At 41.9% G+C, this 22,536-nt stretch overlaps 1 long non-coding RNA gene across 1 annotated transcript; it reads right to left on the bottom strand.

Moving 5' to 3' along the window:
- Positions 1–7,682: 7,682 nt before the first annotated feature.
- Positions 7,683–18,660, bottom strand: LOC139828441 (uncharacterized). Its single transcript, XR_011740021.1, has 4 exons — positions 13,781–18,660; positions 13,238–13,374; positions 11,514–11,566; positions 7,683–8,673 (listed from the first exon to the last, which is right to left on the bottom strand). It is a non-coding gene; the product is annotated as an uncharacterized lncRNA (long non-coding RNA).
- Positions 18,661–22,536: the final 3,876 nt, after the last annotated feature.

The raw sequence follows: 22,536 nt of genomic DNA, 5'->3' as shown, positions 1-22,536 counted from the left end.
TAAATTAGCCTCTTCTCTCAGCTTAGATGGGAATGGTCGTGTCTTGGCGCTTGAGAGGATGCGTAGATCTGTTTTTCAGCAAGCTGCCACAGCAATATTAAAACCTAGAACTATTAATACGGGACTGCTCTGTGATTCAAAGACATGCCTGACATGTAAATCTTTTCCTCCAATATATGCGTTCCCTAGTACAACTACAGCAGAGTTTGCGTATCCAGGAACAGATTTACATCATGCAATATCAATGTAAGGAATGCAACAAACAATGCACGGAAGAGGCCTGCCAGGTTTTCCAACGCTTTAAAGGTTACAAGGCAGCTCTCGCCAGGGATACTGGCCAAACGCTTTGTGTAAATGAAGGTGTGCAATATGGAAGTGGTCCCTAGTAGGGAGACCCAAAAAGAAAGGTTGTGAGATCGTTAATTTTCCCAAATTTCCAGGTGTGAACTCAAACTGGGGTTTAACTAGCAATCCGTTTCAATTTGTGCTGGGTCCATGCAGCTGCATGCCTGCCTAATTCTGGCAAAGGCTTATCACATCACCTGAGAACCCTTGTCCTGTAACAGCAACCAATACTGCAGAATCTTATAACAGCCATTGAGGTTTCTTAGCTGCTCCCCAGAAGGCAGGACACAGCCTCCCTCTTTTAGCTTTGTTCTAGTTAGAGACAAGAGTATCCTGAATACACATGGCAGAAATCAGACTACGCAATTTCTGATTTGAGTGTCAAAATGGTTATTTAAATACTAAAACCTTAAAGCCCATCTTCCTCTTCTTCACCATTGCAGTCCTTCAATCTATAAAAATACACCCATGTGAAATTGATCATTCCCAAAATGCATCTTTCTTCTTGTTATGGAAACGGTGACTCAAAATGAAAATATCAAGTGAATGTAACTGTCCCTGATGTCAAAGCAGGGACAGAATCTAAGAGTAAACAAATAACATTTACATGTCATTTATCCCTTGCTGCAAAAGACAGGTTTGATGTGCTCCATCATGCTCCCTAGAGCACAGCTCCTTTTTGTACGGCTTGAAACACTGCACTTTCAAGGACTGTGTTTTCCCCCATTCACAATAAACTGAATAAAATGGGTTGTAATGAAATTGCCAAATGTAAAAAAAAAACCTTGCAGGGCCATTGTTGTGCCTTCAAACCTCCATCCCGCTCCCTGCTTCACCTCAATGCAGTTGAAGACATGTTTATGCTGCAATGATGAAACTACTACAATGCATACATGGCACAAGAGCTAAGAAAAACATCCAGGGTGTTATTAAGTGTCAGTAGAAAAATCTTACAGCGCTTAAAGTATGCAGTTATTTTTACCTGGGGTTCTGGTGATTAACAAGCTGTGAATGTCAGATCCATCTAACTCACCCTGAAAGTACAGGAGAGGGAACCAAGGAACAGGTCCTTAGCACCACTTACTGAAACAATACAAAAGTAAGAATTATTATTATTGCTGGTTCCACTATTGCACTTCAATTCAACTGAAAATCTGCCATCTGATAGCACAAAGGTGAGTCAAGTGCCTCAGGAGATGAAACAACTAGCATCACTCTCCAGCTTAGCTTATATTACACTTTGCAAGATGAAACTATTAGAAAACAACATTCTCTGTATTCCTGATGTACACAGGTGCTTTTAATTCACAGCTCTGCCTTCTCCTCCCCTTCCCATGAAAGAGGCAAAGAATTATGAATAGCAAGTAAGTCAAAAATATGGTGCAAAGTGCCTCACTACGTACTATCTACCGACTGCATGCCTGCACAGCATCAGGCCAAAGCAGGAGACAGCGCCTGCTTCCGGAAAACGCATGTACTCAGGAATTACCTTTCAGTGGAAAATATTTAACCAGATGGGAATGTTATTTACATGAGATGCTTCCCGTTAGTGGCGACTAACAGTCGTGGTATGAAACCTCTTCTTTTTACACTAGAGTTATTCCACGCTTCTAATAATTAGTAGCACTATTATTTTTTTCCTTGCCCAGCCCATACTTTCAAGTTATCTGTGCAAGAAACACTGAACTATTATGGTCTGGCGACCTGCTTAGCACAATGCACAGCAGCAGCCAGCAGATAAGCACGGGAAGAGGGGCAGTTGCGGGGACTGGAATTTGTCACCGTGTTATGATTCACCACTAATTTATGTGGGATGCCGCGTAGCAGAGGCAAAATCCAAGGACGCATTTAAGTTCACCCTCCGTATGTTCTTTTCTGCTTATAGGTGGGGCTCCGTTCACAGGATTTCCCCTTCCTCTGCCATTACAGATCACCAAGGTCGTTTATCCAACAGGGACCACAGGTTGGAAATGCTTCGAGAAAACCCAAGTTTCACCCCAGCTGAGAGCAGGTCAGTGCTATACCCTCAGGACAGCATTTTTTTTGACCTGCAGAATTTAGCATGAGTTGATATATGTTTACGTAAAGGCCATACTTTCCTTCCACGGGGCTTGTGCTTAAAATTACCGTATGTCCAGCACACACATCTTGTCTAACAATAACATTTATGGCGTGGCCGGTAGCACAAAGTCCCATTACAGCCACTTTGCTGACAAGCAGGGTCTGGAAAAGCCTGGCCTGAGCCCCACCACCCCACGGACACCCCCCGCCCCACCCCCCAGACAGCGCCCGCCGCCGCGGGACTGCAGCGCCCCCTGGCGGTCGGCGGCACGCGGCACTCAGCCCCAGCGGCGGCTGCGAACGGCGTGTCCGGCCCCTGGGACCTTTGGTTCGCGTCCCGCCGGCTGCTGAATCAGGGTCGTTCGCGTTGGAAGAGACTCTTAAGATTGAGTCCAACCATAACCTAGCTCTAGCACTAAACCATGTCCCTGACAACCATAACGACGCATCTTTTAAACCACTCCAGTGATGGTGACCCCACCACTGCCCTGGCCAGCCTGTTCCAATACCTGACAGCCCTTGCCACGAAAAAGTTTTTCCTCATATCCAAACTAAACCTCCCCTGGCACAACTTGACACCATTTCCTCTCATCCTATCACTTGTTACTTGGGAGAAGAGACCAACACCCTCCGTGCTACAACCTCCTTTCAGGCAATTGCAGAGAACGAGAAGGTTTCCCCTCAGCCTTCTTTTCTCCAGGCTAAACCACACCAGCTCCTCAGCCGTTTCCCATCAGACCTGTGCTCCAGACCCTTCACCAGCTTCACTGCCCTTCTCTGAACTTGCTCCAGCATCTCAAGTTCTTTCTTGTCCATGATGGTGCACTAACATCTCTCCTGGAAGCAGCAAGGTCTTTCCTCCAGCCTCCTCCCTCTGAGGCCTGGCCAGATCTCCATGCCACCTATTCACTGTCTCCCATCACCCGAGCCCTCTCTGATGGAGGTCATCTTGCAGCCTGGAGCGATCCTGAGGAGGGGATGGGGCAGAAAACCCAGCTGCCCTCCCACCCACATCATCTTCCTCAGAGCTCCCTGTGTCTCCACAAAGCGCAGGCTGTCCGGGGCAAAGCCTTTTCTTACTGTGGGGTGCACCAGCAGCAGCAAAAAGAGCTAAAAACAACCAGTGCTCTGGCAGCAGCTCTTTGTTGCTTTCCATCCACTGGCAGCAGCATTCCCCTCATTAAATCCTCTTTTAATACAGCCCTGCTGAGACAGCAGCTTTCAGAGGTGGTGTGTTTTCTGGCCACATTTCAAGCCCTGGTTGAAAGCAATTAAAACCACTAGCATGGTGCTGAGCTCCCAAGGCCTTGTTTAGTAGGTCGAGGCTGGCAGGGTGACACCAGAGCATGTCCAGTCAACGTGACAGTGCTCGTGGTTTGCGCAAAGTCAGCCTGGTCAGGACATGGTACAGGGTTACGCCTATGGAGCCAACAGAAACAGAGTCACCTACATGCTGGCTAACACGAGAATGTATTCTTCCATCTTAGCCTTGATCATCCAAATCCAACAGGACGTAGAGGAAAAGAAATGTGGAAAGGAAAAATCCCCTGTGCACATTCCTTCCACCTTGGCTCAGCCGTCAAGTGTGTCCCTGGCTTAATGGAATCCGATAGCAGGACCAGCACAAAACTTTCATGACCACTCATGGTGGTCTTGTGCTACCCTTCTTATTAAAAGGGAGTGATGATATGTATTTTGCCTTCAGCAAGGCTTTCTTTGCAGATATAATCTTTAAAAAAAGGAAAGATGACTTAAAGTGCAGAAGATACTCTGTCCTCAGAGAGCACTATCAGTGGTTTGCTGTCAAATCGAAAGGATATTTTCCATTATGATCTGTCTTGGGTGACTTGAACACTTTCATAAATAATTTGGATGATGGGAAAGAACATGCTTACTAATTCTGCAGATGACAAAGCTTTAAGGAAGTTTGAAGACAGAGCTAGAATGAACATGATCTTGGCAAATCAGAAGAGCAAATGGTCTTAAAAATGTAACCCAGTAAAGAAAAATGCAGCGGCCTATGCTTAGTCAGAATTAGCACCTGTACAAAAGAGGGAAGGGCAAGGCAGTGGTGCAGGAACACTTCTGGGATATTCATAAGGATTCATCAAATGTGTATCAGTCAAAGTGACACTCTCGTGAAAAGACTTACATCATAAAATATGGTATCTGTAAGCAATCCCTGTGGAGTAACAACAGCAGCAAACCCAGCAGTCCTTAGGTATCAGCTGGAATACTGCATTTGGAAACCTATGGGCCAAATGGAGAGAGCCAAGAGTGTCAAAGGAAGAGAAAAAAATAATACATGATACATTTGTCATAATTATTTTTACCTTCCTGCACAAAGATCAGAGGAGAAATTACTAGCAGTCAGTTACAAGAAGGACTTTACAAAACTAGTAAGCGATCATCTAGTTATTAACTCCCTAAAGGAAGGGGGAAAAGTAATGATATGTGACGTCAGCAAATCAGCCTGAAGGAGCAGAAACACCCAGCAAGTTTTAAGAGGTTGACCAGTCCTTCAGCACAACACTGCCTAAAATACCTCCCTCTTCCTCCCAGGGCTGTAAACAACCTCTGCATAGGAAATGCAAAACTGCAGTTAAGTCTCTGGCTGGCCACAGGAAATACGAAATGATACACTCCGACTTGAAGGGTTTATGTGAATCCAGTCAAAACTTTCTGAAGTGGATGCCTCGGATCAGGCCATTAGGTCCCTACACAAGCCAAAATCAGTGGCCCCATTTTCAAACACACAGAGAGCTCGGCAGCTCCTGGAGAGTCGGACAGGAGCCAGTGATTGCTTGTCACATCTGAGAACCTGTGCCACTTTGGCTCTGAAATGTGCACCTGAAATCAATTTTCTACGCAATTTTTCGCAGTCCTAATCCTGGTGTTTTGTGAGTACTTTCCCTAGTTTTTTGGGGTTTGTTTTTTGGGTTTTTTTAATATTCCTAGGCCATTATTTCCTTTGTAATGCAAAAATAAATATTTCACATTAAAGCAACTCTAAAGCTCCAACTTCGGAAATCTTCAATGGGTGCAGAACTTCAGGCTGAGAACTACAGCATGCTGAATATTTTACCATATCAAACACAGTTTTGCACTCCCACATTCCCTCCTGCATTCATAATTATGTTCTGACTCACTTTATAATCACATTCGGGTCCCAGTCCTGCTTTGGAAATCTCATGGCTACTGGCAGGGACGTATCTTCCCATGAACAGCACCCATCTTCAGTTAAGCTGTATGCAATCGTTATTGCCGCAGCCAAGAAACTGCTTCTTCACCATTTGAATGCACCAGTTACTGCATCTAGACTTTTTGGCTGAAAAAGCCATATAGTGCAGAATCCTCAGCATTCTCTTTATGGAAGAGCGTTAAATGGAGAGATTTTGTTACTGTCACTCTCAAAGAAGTTATAATACCATTTTTTTTCAGAGCTGAACAATAGAACAAATACGTTGTATCTGTAGGAGGGACAAAAATTATTACCTACAATGATAGTAGAACAGGAAAAATAGCTTTTACCCCCAAATTCTGAGTACTTCATGCAAAATGCATCGAACACCTGATTTTGGGTAAGCTTTGAACAGAAATTCCCAACTTTTCTCAGAATTCATCCCCAGCGAACTGCAAGAACACATTTTGTCAGAAGGATGCATCACCAATAGCAGATGCTTGCAACAGTAATTAGAGCTCAGAAATAGGAGAAAAGGATCCACTAAAAATCTTACCCTAATACTACAGAGCATATGACATGTGTGGTGGGATTACTCTCACCTAACTTCAGATGTCTACAAAGCAGACTTCTGCCTGGAAAATAGTCACCCTTGGCTGGCACCGCAGCCAGAGAAACGAGCAGGTGGCACCAAATTAAATCAGCTTACCCAGGGTAGCAGCATTTGCACAGCAGGGAAAGGAAGAGCTCCTACTTGCTTTAATAACTGCTTTTCCTCACATTACCAGTTGGCTTTCTTTAGTCTATTTCATTTATCTTAAGTGGTTGCTTTCATTTATTTTAAAGTGTTGCAATTCATACAGCTTGAAGTTTGCTCTCCTTTATTCTTAACTTTTTTCTCTCCACACACCCTACAGTTAAGAGATTTATAGGGAAATACAGGCATACCAGAGAATAAGAACCCTTACCTCACCTAAGCTGTTTAGTTTTCATCTATCTTAAACGAAATAACAGTTAATTACTAATCCATTTACAGTATTTTAAAACCGTATTTCTTAAGAAAGGTTTATTTTATATGTGCTCATGCTGCCCTCTTGTTCCCCCACCTAGAAATCAAAATATCCCAATGATATCCTTGAACCAAGCTGAAACTGGAGACAAGGCCAACAAGTACCTGCTGAGTCCAGCTGGGTCAAATGCAAAGATCATCAGCTTGCCTTATTTCAGCAATTTTCTCTTCATCACTATTAAAACATGAGATTTTACTTGTCTTCACATTAAAAATCCTACCTGCTGACACAACTCATCTCTGTAGCATCCAAGAAGGCAACAACTCACTGAGCAATTTTCCAGTCTTACCCCTGTTAATATATTTTTTTACCTACTGAAAACAAATTGGCAACTGAATCAACATCAACAGGTGTCTGAGGTAGGCACAGGTCTGAAGAGCTAAGGATGCAACAGTTCTTCAGGAGGTTAACAATATTAACATTATTTTAGGGTAGAATGATACACATTTCAAGAAGTGACTTTGAATGCTTCATCTCTTACCAAGGAAGTTTTCGTTATTGTGAATTCTTCTGTCTGAAGTTATAGTCATTTGGGCTCAGAGAAAGAAGAATTGGCAGTGGGTTTCTCTTCATAAGAATTTGGTTGTATTTCAGGGTGAGTAAACAAATCCTAAACCAATTATATCTCTTAGCTACTCCAGTTTGATATGTTCAGAATAATATTGGCAATTCCAATCATGATTTTACAGCTCTTTGTTAAATGATAAGACATTTGTGCTTGCCTTTAAAAGTACTAAATACTGAGCACAACCATTGAGGAGTTGTTTTGAGTAGAAGAGAGGTAGTAATATAATTATTAATATAACTGTGGGTGACTCCAACCCTGGAGGACACCGATGTCAGGGATCCATCAGACCTCTTGAACATCTGCCATTAGCCACAGGAGGACAAAGTGAGCCCAGCAGAAACCATCACACATGGGAAAGGGGAGAAGCTCAAGGAAATACAGAATATTTCCAGACATCCTCCAGACCACAGGGGTTTGCTCCACGGTTCACAACCAGCAGCACTCTACACCCCAGAAAAATGAAGCCCAAAAAATCTCAAATAATGGTCGAGTGGTTTGCCAATCCAAGCACCAATTTCAGAATAAACTTATTTGGCCATGGCAGGCACTGCAGCTATTCATAATTCCCCCTTCAATCAAAACCAATTTTTGTGATTTGAAAGAATACTCCTTTTTTTCATAGAGGTTGGCGTCTCCCCAGCAATCGGTGAGCTCCCTGGCAGCCGGCCAGACGCAGCCTAATTCCTGTTCATTATAATGTTTATATCTGCATAAATCTGAGCCAGGTGAAGTCACAATATGCACTAGAATGACAAATGTATCACACACAGCAAAGGGTCGAGAAGATGACTCCGGAGGTTTTTCATCACTGGATGACAGCACGATCCAAATATACAGTTCTCAAGGTTTTCCAGTTCCCAAACTCATTGCCAAGTTTCTGCTAGACCTTGGCCTTTTACTTTGTCCACAGATTTGCTTTAGTTTTCATTAAACAGGTGATAAAGGTAACCTGTATATTATGTTTTTTGTAACTCAATTCAAATTCTTTTTTTAACAAAAAAATTCTTCAGTGTTTCAGTAAATCTTGGTTTTTTCCTTAGAAAGGTAAGGCAGATCTTTCTCAGCTTTGCTGCAGGACCTCTGGGAAATAAAGGGTGCTTATTTTATGCATTTTTCATCCTAGCATTGAGCTGTTATAGACAGGGTTGGTTTGTTTTCTTCCCCACTTGCACACATTCTCTTTTCTTCTCACTATGAAAAAAATCAAGTCTGGGAAGGGACACAACAAAGAAGGAAGGATGCTCAAGATTTTAATTTGGGAGTTGTGTGTTCAAATCATCCAAGTTACTTCAACACATACAAGTTGGAGATATGACCAGAAAAATACAAAAGGCTCATTGCACCTTCACTGGTAGTGAGGGATCTTTCACCAAGATGCGCTCTCCTCAAAGTGCCCATGTCAACAGCCATGTTCAAAACAGCTTGGCTAAAAATCCACATCTTCTAGTCTAAGAAAAAAAAAAATAAAACAATATTTCAAATGTAAAAGCCATACAAAACAAAAAGACTTTTCAAAACAGTCCTTTTCTACCCTGAAACGTATCCCAAAGAGGTAAAACAAGGTGTCAGGTGCCGCCTTAAAAATAAAAGCCAGCTTTGAATAGTTGCCAATAGCACACCAAAATTATCACCCTGGTTTCGTCCAGAGAAATTGCAGCCCCCTCAAGCCAAAAAGCTTTAAAATGGGGGGGTTATGTATCTTTGTCTTGTGGTTTTCCAGCCAGTTGTGTCACCTGGTTAAGTGCCCTTATGCTTTCAGGCCAATTTTATTTAATGAAATCAGCGTGATCATGAGACTGGAAGCTTGAGCCCTAGGGAAAAACACTATCATGAGGCTCCCTATAAAAAATAAATAAATAAATCAGGAGTGAATTGTGAAGTGCAGAGGTCTTTAAACACCAAGGCTATTTCATATCTGTGCCATTTGCCTGTTTGTGCAGGGAGCTCATGCCTGGGCTCTTCCCAGGGGTGAGCAGGCAGTCAAACTGAGCACCCAATTTGCAATTTCCAGGTGTATTTCAAAAGGAATTTGAAAGAACCTCTGCTTGTCTGTGGGTATTTTAATCCCATCACTCTGGCAGAAACTGAACAGCTGCTACATTAAAGGGAAAGCCCATGCTCAGAAGCAAAAAAGATGTTACAAGCAGACCTGAGCAAAAGGCAGCTTATGATTAAGTCATGAGAACGTAATTAGGGGTGTAAGAGCACTGGAATACCCTAGGCAGATTCTTTTCTTTGAGGCCTCCACCTTGGAAAGGCAAGAGGCTCTGCTGTAAATGAGTGCAGGATCTCTATCAGCTTTTCTTTATCACAGACCCCTGCAAACTCCTATGAGGAAAAGGGGTGAATCATAGAATATCTCAAGTTGGAAGGGACCGCTAAGAATCATCAAGTCCAACTCCCTGCTCATCACAGGACTACCTAAAAACTAAACCATATGACTAAGAGCATCATCCAGATATTTGAGATCCCTTTGTAAATTTTTATACTGATACTACAGAGTTGTTTGGCCTCTGCTGGATAAAAGATTTTATTTATATATTGCTAACCACTGCATGTCCTGAAATTATATTCAATATTTCAAACTATCTCTAAAACGTCTACTCTGTTCACCTCTGATATGTCAGGATGCAGGCCTCCATAGGAAGGAAAATCTTCACAAGGTCTTGTAAAATGTATTTTGCTTTTGGAAGTAGGCCAACACACTTATTTCTAACTGAAAGTGAACTGACTGAAGCAGGTAACATTGCAAAACAGCTGGATGCATTTACCACTCAAACAAGAAACAAACATGAGCTTACCTAGATTTGAAAAAAAAAAAAACCACAAAACAGTATTTTACCTGCCACCCTCAAGCAAGCAAGATTTGACTGGACTATAATGGAAACTGCAGAATTTAGGGAAATCAGTAAAATATAAAAAAAAAAAATCTCATCCTGGCTCTTCAATTTAAGTTATTATGCATGAGAAAAATCTTCTGTGTTGAAGAGTACCGGATAGATAGGTAATTCTCTGTCTTTAATTGCAGGACACAGACTCTTTAGCCCCTTGAAGTTACAGCTACCTTTTTTTTTTTAATGAAGTAGGACCTCATGAAGGAAATTGGTGCCACCATGTTTGTGACAAATTAAATCTGAAGAACAGTTAAGTAATAGGGAAGACTGACTTTTACAGCAAGCACTTGGGAAAAGGTAGAACCATAGAACTGTTCCGGTTGGAAGGGACCTTCAAAGCTCATCCGGTCCAATCCCTGCCATGAGCAGGGGGACACTGCCATTGAACAGTTTAAGTGACAAAGAGTGATGCTGGGGGTCAGCAAATACAGAAAAGATGGGAGAATCAGAAACTCTCTCTATGTTGCTGTTCTGAGGAAGGTCAGGGTTTGCTTCTTGCATTTGAGGCAGGGGGAGGGAATAAGAACTATTTTTTAAAATCCTCGAGCTGCTTTGATGTCTTTTGAGTTAACTCCAGTTGAATTAATTTATTATTTGCATATAATTAGTTTTTGCTGCTAGGCAGTCATATTTGCTATTTTGAGTCTAATTAATCATTAAGTTACCTGAAGTCTTTGTACCAACATTTAAGAAATTCCATACATAAAGGCAGGTTTGCTTGGGTTTGTGTCATTGCGGAAAACAGGCTTGCTAGCCAGAGCTGACACCACCCTAACGCTGCACACCTATAACCTGCAAACATGGACCACCAAATATCTTTATAAGCATTTCTTGTGTGTACTTCTAAGTCTACTCATAATATCTTTCACTGCAACAACCAACCTATTTGGTGCAGAAATAGAGAGACCTCACAATGCCATTCCTAAACTTCGGGCAAGTCATGAAATATTTTGAATAAACTCACATTGGTCATCTGGGCAGCCAACAGGAATTAAAAGGGTAAAATTTCAAACAGAAAGGTCTCTGAATATCACAACTCACAATAAAAACATAAATTCTTCCTGAGTGAATCAGACAGAGGAAATGAGGCACATTTCTCCCTAACACCAATTTACTAGAGCTGCACTTTGCATTTTTGCCACTACCATTAAAGCAATGATTTTGATTGACATGAGCTCATTTTTAATTAGCCACATCAACCAAGGCACAACATCAGCATTTCTGAAAGCACCTGAAAAAAAGCAGCCTACTTCTGCAAGAAAAGCTTATTTCCATTTGAAGATTAAAGGTTCCAGACAGCAGCAATATGTTTCTATCCCCCATTTCAAAAAGAAGACTTGAAAACATCAGGCTGTACCACACAAGAGATTAAAAGATACAGGGAGATAACTCACAGCCAATCCTGCTTCTCAGAGGCCTTTCTTCCTTAATCCTGTCCAGCAACAGCCTTTAACAACAACAGTATAACTGCATTAATCAAGGATTATTAGCAAGAGACCTTAAGGCAGCATTTTCACCCATCCATCTTGGATGCACTGCATTGAGAAGGCACCTGCTGTTTTTACACCCAAACCAGATGTTTCCATTTTGATGAAAACAGTCAAAAAACTTTTGTTTTGTTTTGGTTTTTTTCAGTATGAAACAGAGACAGTTGGAAACCTTGAAAGCCGCAGCAAAGAGAAATCATCGCTCCCTGGACAGCTGTGAGCAAGATGAGAGAAAAGCATTTTAAATAATAATAAATTTGTGACGCAGACCAGTTAGAGGAAATCAAATCTTTTCTGACCCGTGATGAAAATTAGACTTAATATTTTACTTTATGGTATATGTATATATAGATATATACACACCTGTACAGATTGGGATTTTTCATACCACACTCTTTGTTGTGTTAACAGGTGACGATCTTCCAACCAAAATGATTCTATGATTCTGTGATGACTGCCAGCTGCTGGGCATGGAAACAAACCCTTGTAGAAAATACTCCTGCAGACAGACTGCACCACTTATGTTTCTCTCTCCTCGACTTCATAGTCCCCCTACATTATACCTGAGCATTAATTTATTCAGCTGTTGGCTGGACCCACAAACAGCAATCCATAGGCATCTATTCTGAAGAAAAATCTGGACGAAATATTTCCATGTAATAAATTTAGGCTCCACAACCCCACAGCTAACCACTGGAGACATTAGGACAGAGCTTCGCTGGCAGTGGAATTCCTGATGGCCTCGCACTCCTGCAAACCTCTGCCTTGCTGCTTTATACCAGATTTCCAAGATCTGCAACACAACCATTTGCAAACCTTGCAGGACATGTTTACAGTCTGATCAGCAAACTACGCAACTGCACATTCAGTGTGCAATGACTTGTTAGACACCCACCTTTGGTTTAGATATTTTTATAATTTTTTTAGCAGTCATAGCTCCTTTAGCTGACACCAGAGGCTTTGTCACTTCTGCTCAGCATCACCAAGGTTTTCACTTTCTGTCATAACCACTTAATGCCAGGCAGAACATAGAGACTAACAGCCTAATTGCTTCACTGTCCTCCCTGCTGCAGCTTGTTTTCTCCAGGAGTGAATTTTGCATTAGAAGGCTCACCTGTCACAGCAGCTGGGTTGGGGGGGCCCCTAGCAGCAGACTTGGGGCTCCTGCCCACCTGGTCATCACCCTTAGGGCCTCATCACTGTCTGCCCTCTCCCTCTGCTGTTTTGGTATTTGCCCAGACTATTGATTGTGGTTATATTTAAGATTCAGCTTTTATTAACAGCTGGCATGGCATTTTGCCTTTCTTTCTCTCATGTCACTACTAGCTTAACAGGCATACTTTGAAAAAATGCTCCAGCTTTCCAGAAGCTGCAGCAAACTTGCACCACCTATCGACACTACGGAGCCTTGGTTTCCAGCAATGCAGCAGTGCTCCCTGCTTTGGAAACGCATCCTTGTACTTTCAGCATCTTACATTCTAACATACCTCAAAAAAACAAACAAACAAAACAAAAAAAAAAAAAACCACAAACAAAACAAACAAACAAAACAAAACAAACACAAAACCCTCAAACGAACAAACCCCAAACAACACCACCACCACCACACCAAAAAGTGTGTTGGATCTTACCAGCTGTTTGGCTGGTGACTTGAGGAGCAGCTACAGCAACAAGCGCTGGACACAATGGAGAGTCAGCACAGCGCCTGCCAATTACCAAAATATGCTGTTTCTTCCTCACTTTTGACAACTGCTCAAGGCCATGCTCTCTGTGGAGGAAACACAGAAATAGTGTATTAATTCCACCATAATGCACTGAGCTTCCTGCTGTGGGTATTGTGGATTTGTTTCATATTATTACAATTTTAACTTGCGGGCTGCAGCATTACCAGCACACGTTGCACTCCTTTTCCTCCAGAGCTATGTTCTTGCTGGGGAAACTGGTTTTATTCTCACTTTCCCCTTTCTGCCTGGCCCATGCTCCACTTTCTACCCACCCTGAATTTTTTCCAAGAATCAATTCAAGGCTTAAGAAAAAGAAAGTTCTGGCCATAGGTACCACATCTGGAGCCAGCCCAAAAGCAATGGGAAGGGGAAAGGCTGGATAACTCTTTTGTCTGAGCCCTATACCAGAATCTTCATGTCTCTGAGTGACAAAAGACAAACACAACAAACCTTGGAGACAACCAGAAAAGAGCCCAAAGGTGGGCTCACAGGTGGGACGTGATGGTGTCATTTCAGAAATGCTTCAGTGGCTTCAGCTGAGTTGCCTCGAGCTCAGAAATTCCATTTTTTAGGGCATTTTGATCCTTAGCAGTTAGGTGGAGCTTCTTTCCCTAATTGAAATGACACACAAATCCTTCCAGGGCCATCAGCAGCTGATAAAAAACCAAACCAAAACAAAATGAACACCAAACCAAAAAACATTGATTTGGGAAAATTTGGGAGCTCGGGGATTGCAAAGTTTAGTTTTGAATTGTATTAAGGTGTAAAACTGCTTCAAACCTGTATCAATTAGGAGACAGTTTGCCAGAGGAAGCCAAAAGTATGGTTCAGTTCTGCCCAGTGCAATGTCCAGTTGCCCCTTATGACTCTTAATAAAACAGAGACTATTTCAGTGTTCACGTTCTATTGATGCACCATGTGCAACTATGATACAAGGGATTCAAAACTTGGAAACTACTTTTTCTGGCAGTTTTCAAAGACAGAGAGAAGTCTACTTTCACAACAGAGCTTGTTCAAATAAATGATAAATGAATGAATAATAAAAATCTATTTCAACCTTACTGGCCTGATCTACTGTGATAGGAATTCATCAAATCCTTGAGAGAGCACCAGCAGCTCACTTGTGTGGTGTGTGCTTACACACAGGCTACACTACTCAGCACTTAGAAGAGAATTTGGTGGCATCCAGAGGCCATTTTATTTCTTTATGCAAAGGATTCAGCTTCCTACCAGCTTTGACAATCTCTTTTACATAGCATAGCATCTGCCATATGACAGCAATCTCCCAGCACAGGTAAGAATCCGGTGTCAAGATACAGCAGTTGCTTCTTCAAGAGTTTTTAACAAATCTCTTAGCTTTTCAGCGTATCTATTAATATTATGCAGTCCGTTACTCTGCATGAGCTCTACAACTTGAAAGGTCTGTCAGATTTAAGGTATTTTAATCAATTTTTTTCCAGCTCCTTTTGATACTTGTAAAAAAAATACCCTGATGTCTGTCTGTCTGTCTTTATTATAAATCAGCAGTTAATTGCAGAATAAGCTACTGTAGCCTAGAAAACAATATTATTATCATTGACTGTTTCTCAAACATTCCTTGCCCAGGACATTCCCCTGGCTGTGATATAAAGCAAGCACCAAAGAAACTGCAGCAATCCAGAAAGTGCTTCCGCACTCACATTAGGCCCAGATCCTCATCTTTATTATAACATTATTTCTTTCCAAAAATTATGTATGAGACAAGTCTTTTGATATTCAATAACCTGTTTACAGGAAATGGCTTTACACAAAACATCAAATGAGTTGACAGAAAATTGAATTTAAAATATGACTTTTTAAAAAGGCTCATGAAATTCATATTGCTTTAAATATAAATTAGCAGCAGTGCCAGAAGGGATGAATGTATTTCACTATTTGACTGCAGATAATTTAAATGTACAGTTTTACCTACGTCCGTTGCATTCTTTGTACTTTGCTAGGAAGGGGTGAAGGAGCACCCTTAGCTGCTCTGCTGCCTAGTTCAAACACATTTCCTGGGACTCCATCTTTAATCCTCTGATCAAGGTTCACACTACAATATTTTCCCTCATTTAAAGTGGTATCATGCATCCTGGTCAAATTCCAAACCTAATTCCTACCTCAATTCTCTTCCTACGTAAATTCTTCCCACACCTTCAATATTCTTTATATTCTGCACAGAATTATTCTGCACTTTTAAAGATTTGATGCCTGCTACCCCAAAGTGAAGCTGAAGTGACACATGCAAATTATTTTGAAAAGTCTTTGTGCTCCCAAGAGGAAATATGCTCAACTTCAGGATCTTACCATCATTAATAAATTCATACAGGAAATAATAACACACATTTGATGGTTCATACTACTCTGATAGTCGCCTTAATAATCACACTCCCACGGGTGAACAGGTTTGCATAAAATTATGTCCAGAAATCTTACTTAAAACTTGAATTCAACCTGTTAAATGAGCAATAGCTTTCCCCTTGCTTGCTTGCATGCAGACAACCAAACACCTCTGGACTTCTATTTTTGCAGTGGAAGAAAAAATTTAAAGACATGGTAAAACATCACCGATGTGCAAAGTTTAAGAGTGCTTCAACAGAGAGCGACAACTAAAATAAACCTCTCTGCATAAAAATCAGCTCCGGGTATTTTTTCCACCCTCTATCAAACTACAGGATCCCCAAGTTATGTTCAGAAAAGCCCTGTCTAAAATGTGAGCTGCTGCATTTCATCAGCTATCAAAGATGACTCAGGATTACAAGGACTGAAATAAAATGAACATCCTGTTCCAGTTTCTTTAACTAAATTCTCTCCCTCAAATAGCATCAACAAGTGACTCAGTACAGTGTCATAACAAACAGTCCTTTTGCTACAGCAATGTACTTGGCAAACAGCAATTCTCACAAATAAGTCAGCCGCATTTTGCTGTAGTGCTAATCAAAAGATCTTCATTTTATCTTGGAGAGGGAAGGAAATAATATCTAATAACCAGATGGCAAGTAAACAATGTTATTTCCATAATAAGTGGGAAAACTATTCATCTGCATTTTGATGAACCAATAAATAACGTTTAGGCTTATATTTAGCTTCAAGTATTGTTCTTCGACCTCACTGAGACCAGGAACACCCTTTTCTCTGTCAGATTTGGTTAAAACATCCCAAATACTAATGCCAGCCAGGTGAGATCCAAACCACCTGTGCAGTGAATTAACATAATAGGGTGGCTACTCACAAGCTGTACCTTTATTTTAGGGTTTTTTCAGTGTACTAAATAGATATAGGGCATCCCTTCCAGATGCCCACTTCCAAGCAGTGACTTTACTGCTACCCTTGGTTACATCAGTGCTACTAAAGCAGAAATATCTCTGTGCTATTGTCTGCACTCCCAGTTTCTTGCATTTGGGAAGCCTAATAAAATGCAAGCCATCACTCAAAGCCTTTTCTCAAATTGCCCTCTTTGCTTCTGAGCAGGTAACCAAGTTACCACACGTTACATTTTACATTCTATCGGATTAAAACAAACAAACAAACACACACACCAAAACCAACACACAACCTATGTCACTACGATATCCAATTCTTGGCAAATAATTCTGGAAGAAAGGACACTTGGAGAATCTGTTCATTTCCAGCAAACAAAAATCTCATTAAAAATAAGCTCCTTCTCACCTGTAGCTAACACAATAATTAGGTCTAGCTACATTAATTAGCTATAATCCTGAGATTACATGGGATAATAGCATGCTCTAAAAAGGAAAAATGAGGTTCGGCTTTTGAACATGTGGGTTTGTGGCAATTTCCTCAGAGGGGAGCATGCTTTACAAAAACTAGGGATTCAAACAAAATACCAATTTTAATACTTCACTGTGTGAAGCAAATATGAAAACAGTTCTCAGAAGCCCAGGAACCCAACCTTGCTGTTCCGTCGCTCACCCTCTTCCAGGTGTTGTACTAGCAATAAAAAACAAGCACAGAGTTTTGTGAGGACGGTGCCAGGTTTGAAGGTTTTGGTGAACTGTTTCGTGTGGCAGGAACAGAATAGCAAAATGACCCATGAAAAGGGTAGCCCACAGTTCTTAGTCCTGCACGCCACCTCCCTGTGCAAGGCATGACAGTGACATTCAAAGACACCCACTTCCACACAGGGCCCACCTGCCAGATGTCAGAGACGTGGAGCTACCCCAGCAAGTCTGCAGAGCATTTACAAAGCAGTTTGCTAAATTATACAGAGGGAATCATTTGCAATGTAATGGTGTGTTTGCATTCTGAATATCTGATTTCCTGTTCAACAAATAACCTAAACATTTGCGACCAAATGAAATGTAGACAAGACTTAAAACGTTTGAAGAAAAGCGCTCATCCAGAAAATTAAGGTCAACACGGAACAGATGGTGCCTCTGAAAAATGTGGCTTCAACATTTATCTTTATGTAAAATAAAAATATTTTAAAAACCTCCGGCTGTTTGGTGACAGTCCTACTTGAAATATTGAATCTCACACTCCATGGATAATAAAGAAGCACTAAAAAATTACTTCAAAATACTAAATCTAAATAAAGTTCTCTCGACTACTGTGCAATAAGATTTTTGTGGGCACGTAAATACATATCAATAAAAGATTCAATCGCTTTTGTAACTGCTATAAATATTGCAAGTGCTCTCCCCATTTCCATAAATACAGCCCACGACTCCCAAGTGAAAAGCTTTTTCATTTGCAGCAGTCAAGAAAAAAAAAATGATCCTTTCTTCTTTATCAAAGTCTTTTGAAAGGCTGAATTTGAAGCCCAGTGCGCGGGGAGTTGTGAACAACGTGTTACGATGATGCATGAAATGCCTTCTCCAGCCTCGGAGGACTGGATCGGTGGGATTTTGCAGGAGGATCACTGGTATCTTGGAGGTCAAACATCCTCAGCCCCCCTAGGAAGGTTACAGCGGCTCTAATTGGACAGAGCTGGGAATTACAGGGTGTTTCAAAGGGACGGACCCAGTTTGAAACCACTACATCTTTGAAATTGTGTCCATCTTTTTGAAACACCCTGTACTTTAGTAATACAGAAATGAGACGGAACAAGCAGAAATAATAAGAGACAGGGCTGTCAAACACCCAATGAGTAATAACATGTCGGAGACAAATCAGAATTATATTAAAGAAGCTGAGTATTGGCAAAAGCCGCAGCGCAAGGTAAGCCCCCTCCGCAGCTGCCGTCAAAGACTTTCTCAGAACAGGTAAAAGAGAGGGCGCTCAGGGAAAACACAGAGCTGTACAGCAGGGATCTTTCAAATTTGCCTGAAACAAACAAACAAAAACAACAAAAAAAACCAAACCCAAAGTCCACACATCCTGTGCCAGAGCAAAGCAAACATTTTTGCAGGAAGTGGAAACACCTGCAGTACCTGAACATCCAGTCCCAGGGAGATTGTCCTCCCGTGTGTCACCAACAGCACCCCAACAGGGTGTTCCTTCTCACCACAGGTGACACACGTCACCCAAATTGCTCCACGTGTCACCTGAGTTCCCTAAATTAATTCCTAAGGGGCCACCTCGATGTCTGGACTGAAGGAGCCTGGGATAACAACTGCAGCTCACCGGCTTTGGACATCAAAGCAGCCACGGCCAGAGGAGGAGCTTTCTGTTCCTACCATCCCCCCCAAAAAAAACAAAACAAACCCCAAAACAGCTCAGTGATAAAAGGCTGCTGAAGCACGTTCACAAACCCACAAGGTAACTACAGATCTACTACTCATTTTTGTTTGACAGTCACCAGACATCCAACAGAGCAACCATCATCAATGAGCCTTTTTATTTCCCAACGTGGCATCTACTAGAAAGACAGAGATTTTTGCAACTCACGCCTTCAGCTACAACACCAGTGAAGCTCCACAGGTGGCTTCTGCAAATCCCCTTGGCTCAAAAAGCTATGGGAAGTTTATTGTAGCAATTTGCCCGAGTTGACACATCCTTCACATTGGCTTCATGGTACCAACTTACTGATGCTTTAGGTCCTGCTTCCTCTGGAAATTACCTCTGATTCCCTGCACTACTTGGGAAAATCAGCTCAGCAAGAACATTTAGACTCACTGTCCCTAGCGATGGGCCTTGCCGTCAGAAAAGTACAGCCAAAATGAAACTAGATTGCACGTACCAGGGAAAAAAAGCTTTCAAGAAAGGCTTTTGCACAGGGGTTTCTTGCCCCAAGGTCATCCCAACCACATCACAGGCCACTCCGATAAGCAACAACACAATAACAGCTCACCTGAGTCTTAAAAATAACAGAGTGTACATCAAGTTCTCTTTCCCTCCCTACCTACTGCTGTTTTAAACTGAATTAGATCTTTTATTTTTCTTTTAAGAGATGGTTGTGTTGATTTTCTCAGTCCTATTGCATAGCCAAGTGCTGCTGCTGCACACAGAAATGTCGATCCGCATCACTATTTCTAAAAATAAAATACATCATATTAATTTGTTCCTCCAGCACCTGCTGTTTAAAGTTATTTGTTGGCAACTACTTTTCTTGGCATTTAAATATTTTTCATATTCAGCTGAAGTCTGACAGCATATTGGTTATCCTTCTCTGCCTTGCTAATAATTTGGTTGATGGCACGCAGGTGGGATGCTCATAATTAAAAAACACATTTACAAAGTTTGCACTAGGTGATCTGAAAAAAAAACAGGGCACTCCATTCAAAGGTTAAATATAAGTAGGCTGCAAAGCTCCATGAAAATATTGCATAATTTAGAGATAAAAATAGTTTTGCTTTATTCAAGCTAGACAGGATAGGTAAATTTTACCGCAATCAGCCTAAACCTCATCTCTCCAAGTTACATGCTCAAGTTGATTACAGAAAATTAAATTTAGTATTAATCAACCTAGGAAGGAGGAAATTATAAAAATTAAGCTAATGCATAAATCATAGAAAATAATGGTGGAAACGGCTACAGGAGAACATTTAATGCATCTTCACAGATGTCCCATATCAGAATCAGCTCCCTCCTCCTCAGGCTACTCCTGGCAGATATTTATCCAACAGTTTTTAAAACTTACCTGTGACACAGGTATTAGAAGCCACCAGGCAGAGCCCTACAGGCCCCTTCTGCTACACATCATGCCCTGGCACCCTCCAGGTATCCTGAGATTTGGGGTGTCCCCCATTCCTGCCCTGGTGGGAATGCACAGCAGGACCTGACTGGAGCAAAAGCACCAGCTCTAACAGATCTGTTGCTAATGCCTGCACTTCCCACCTTATTTTTTTTTAGGGAAAAAAAAAAATAAAAACCAAGCATCACCGACAGGTCCTGCACAGCAGTTTCTATGCTGCTGGATGCTGTGTTCAGAGCAACAGTTTTCCACCCAAGCACTTGCAATTTTGGGCACAGAACTGCAGCATTTGGCACTTCTGGAAAAAGAGCAAACCTGTAACTATAAAGAAACCAAGCTTAGGAATGTATATTCTATATATACACACTTAAATGTTTCTTTATTTAGAAAGAAAAACCTACGCATTGGCTGTGGCTTTCAGCTTTTCCACAACATTCAGTGTCTTCATAAATTATAAATTTAGCACCTGACAGATGTGTGCTGCCACCTTACCCTGGCTTTGCAGCTGAGAAGGTACTGCCGGCATGGATGGATCCAAATCCTGCTTGCAGCTGGTGGGACCTCCTGGCCACCCCAACGGGACACAAGGCAAAACTAGTTCCAAATAGTTGTCCAGTACTTTGCAAGACCATTTTGCTCTCCAGCCATGAAGCTGAAGAAAGGTTGGCAGAGGGCTCTGCTGATACAGTACAACACACAACTATACTCCTGGGGAGTCTCAGTTAATGTCATAGTAAGCTGATTTTGTCTTTTATACGCCCATGTATCTAACCCCCAGCAGCTAGTCAGGCCTGCAGCGACCGCACTGCTCCGGCTTCTCCAATCCGATACCATTCCATTCAACCTTGTATAGGAAGAAAGCTTTTAGCTCTGAAGGCGCATTTACAGCACAAGAATTTTGTTTTCTGAGAAAAACTCTGATGTTTTACTCCTTCTCTAATCTTGCTCCCAGGGAAACATACAAATTCAGACAGTCTTTATCAGCTGCACGGGTGGGAAGGCAGTTTTAGGTGAAGCTCTTAAAACTGCATGGCTTTCTTTCTGAGCAAAAAAATCAACAATTTAGAGAAATTAAGAAGCTAAATGAAGTCCTTAAGTGTTTCCCTTAGTCATGTCCAGAGTTTTGTTTCTAATCCCTTTGGACTCCATCCTTTGTAGTTAAGTCAACAGCTTGTTAAGGATTAATTTTTTCCATCGCAATTACAAGAGAGTGTGTATGTTTATACATGTTCTATATACACACACACACACAAATGCCCATCACAGAGTAGATTAAAAAACATAATCCCTATAAAAAGCAATAACAATTTCAAATTCTGTGGAATCAAGAATGAAGGAATTAGTAGCATGATTAAGGCTGAAGTCAGAAAACGCATTTCTGAATGAATTCCTAAAGGGCTTTGCTGAAAACTTCAATCTGACCTTTCATGCAATTGCCCCTGGTTTTGTGTCTTCCAGTGGGAACACAAAACGGGCCTGTCACAAAGATGGGGACAGATTTTTTTAGTAGGGCCTGTTGCAATAGGACAAGGGGTGGTGGTTTTAAACTAAAGAAGGGGAGATTCAGGCTAAACATGAGGAAGAAAGTTTTGACACTGAGAATGGTGAAACCCTGGCCCAGGTTGCCCAGAGAGGTGGTGGATGAACCATCCCTGGAGACATTCCAGGCCAGGCTGGACAGAGCTCTGAGCAACCTGGTCTGGGTGAAGACGTCCCTGCTCATAGCAGGGGTGGCACTGGATGAGCTTTGGAGGTCCCTTCAACCCAAACTATTCTGTGATTCTGTGCCACTGAGGCTGGTGGAGCCCCGCTGAGCTCCACAAACACAAAGCTGCTTTGGAAGGGGCCACAGGCCCCTGCAAATGGCCAAGTGAATGGAGTGATCTGGAGCACAGGCCTGGCAGGGACCAGCCCAGCACCAGATCCCAGAATGGTTGGGGTTGGACCTCCCCACCATGACACGCAGCCTCTGCAGGAGTGTGTGCTGGACTAAGGGGAAAGTCTCCAAATCCACCAATTCTAGTTCAAAAGCCAGGTGCCAGCAAGCACTGCGGGGAGGAAGCAGGGTACCTCCCTGGGCCTGCCACAAAAG

Source organism: Patagioenas fasciata, chromosome 7, assembly GCF_037038585.1.
Source record: "Patagioenas fasciata isolate bPatFas1 chromosome 7, bPatFas1.hap1, whole genome shotgun sequence".
Taxonomy (NCBI): Eukaryota; Metazoa; Chordata; class Aves; order Columbiformes; family Columbidae; genus Patagioenas; species Patagioenas fasciata.
The sequence above is the reverse complement of the archived record's forward strand: the minus strand, read 5'-3'. Positions and strand labels throughout refer to the sequence as shown.